Source organism: Silene latifolia, chromosome 9, assembly GCF_048544455.1.
Source record: "Silene latifolia isolate original U9 population chromosome 9, ASM4854445v1, whole genome shotgun sequence".
In the NCBI taxonomy this organism is placed as follows: domain Eukaryota; kingdom Viridiplantae; phylum Streptophyta; class Magnoliopsida; order Caryophyllales; family Caryophyllaceae; genus Silene; species Silene latifolia.
Window position 1 is genome coordinate 143,955,238 of NC_133534.1, and position 1,921 is coordinate 143,957,158.

Sequence of the window (1,921 nt, forward strand, 5' to 3'; positions counted from 1 at the left end):
CCCAATTGAGTAATAGAGACCACTTCATGCTTTCCTCCTCTAGTAGCCTTGCGAGGTCTACTATATTGTGAATTATGGACCGCCATTTCCTCAATCTTGTTCCAAGTTTGATTATCGTCAACTTCGGTGAACATACCATATGATCCCATGTTGAGAATGTTTCTTGAGTCTTCATAAAGACCATTCCAAAATTGTTGTACCAAGAACCACTCGCTAAGTCCATGATGAGGACATGAGCGACAAATTCCTTTGAATCGCTCCCAAGCTTCATACAAATATTCTTCATCCCTTTGCTTAAAACCCGTAATTTGAGCTCTTAGCATGTTAGTCTTTTCCGGAGGGTAGATTTTTTTGTAGAAAGTTAGAGCCAACTTCTTCTAAGAGTAGCTTTATTAAGGCTTTTCAACCATTTTTTGCGGTGCCAATTAGAGAAAAAGGAAATAAGACCCATCGAATTTGGTCTTGAGTTACACCGGTTTGTGAAATCGCATCACAATAGTCACAAAAAGTCTCCATGTGAGAGTGAGGGTCTTCACTAGGCATCCCCCCAAATTGGCTTCTTTCGACTAATTGGATAAATGAGGATTTAGCAATGAAATTTCCGGTTAAGTGTTGTGGTGTGGGAGTTCCATTGGGTAGGTTCTCCTCGGTTGGTACGGAATGGATGAAAATTTAGGCATTGTGGGTTGATTTTGTGATTGATTTTGTGTTGGGTTCTCCTCACCTTCTCTTGCAAAAGGGGTGATGAACTTAAGAGAATGAATATCTACAACCTCACCAATTCCTCTCAAAGTGTTTCTAGCAAGCCTTCTATTGGTTGTCAAAGTCCTTTCAATCTCGTGATCAATGGGTAACAAGTTATCTTGTGATCTTCTAGACATGCAAAATATCAAACAACTTGAAAACAATTAGAACAAACCTTGAGGAGTTTTACTTCCCCAAGGCAAAGAAAGACACAACTAATAACAATCAAAGAAAATCAAATCAAGTTAACACCGTCCCCGGCAACGGCGACATTTTTGGTCGGACTCACTTGGAGCTTAATTTTCTGTTACTTGTCGTTAGGAGCACCTAGACCAAAACAGTATTTATAACTTCACAAAGAACTCTACTATTAGTAAAGAGGCAAGTAAAGGTCGGATCCCAAGGGACGGGTATTGATGTAGGATTTTCGATTGCAAGTAGCGGTGTCTAGGGGTGTCACAATTTGGGTTGAGATAAGAAGATCACTAAACTAAATAACAATTAAAGTAAACAAGCAAGATGACTAAAATGAGATGTAAACAATTGATTAAAAGGTACTAGGGTGTCATGGGGTCATAAGGGATTCATGAGAATTGATCATACAAACATATTCTCAAATTATAAGCAAGCAATTATTGTTGTGATAGGATCGAGTTGGTTTATATCTTACAATCCTAGGAAGGTTTGGGTCCCGGAGCCGAATCGATTAGATTGTACAACACCTACAAGTCGACTTAATCCTCCCTACTCAACTATATGCATGGTCTAATGAGACTCGAGTTGGTTTATGTCTTACAAGTCTCATTGAAAAGGTAAGTGATGGGTAAAAAAAAGCAAGGATTCATAGGCTCGCATTTCATCAAACATAACAAGTGCATAAGTTGAGATCACAACAAGAAAGGGAATAAATTATGAAAACATATTAAATTAAGCATGAATCATCATCCCCCATGTTGGTTTCCCCTAATTACCCATTAACCCTAGTTAAAGAAACTACTCACTCATTATCAAGTTTAACATGTTAACAAGGTTGTCAATCATATTAACAAAGCAAAACATGATGAATAAATGAAGATGATTAACAATAATTAAAAAGGGATTAAGAGAATTATACCTAATAATGATTCCAAAATAAAGCAAAGAATAATAGAAGTACTTGATGAATGATTGGAAGGTT

General features: G+C 37.3%; 1 non-coding gene across 1 annotated transcript; it reads left to right on the top strand.

Moving 5' to 3' along the window:
• The first annotated feature begins 216 nt into the window (after positions 1-216).
• Positions 217-323, top strand: LOC141604384 (small nucleolar RNA R71). The gene has a single exon (XR_012526086.1). It is a non-coding gene; the product is annotated as a small nucleolar RNA R71 (small nucleolar RNA).
• Positions 324-1,921: the final 1,598 nt, after the last annotated feature.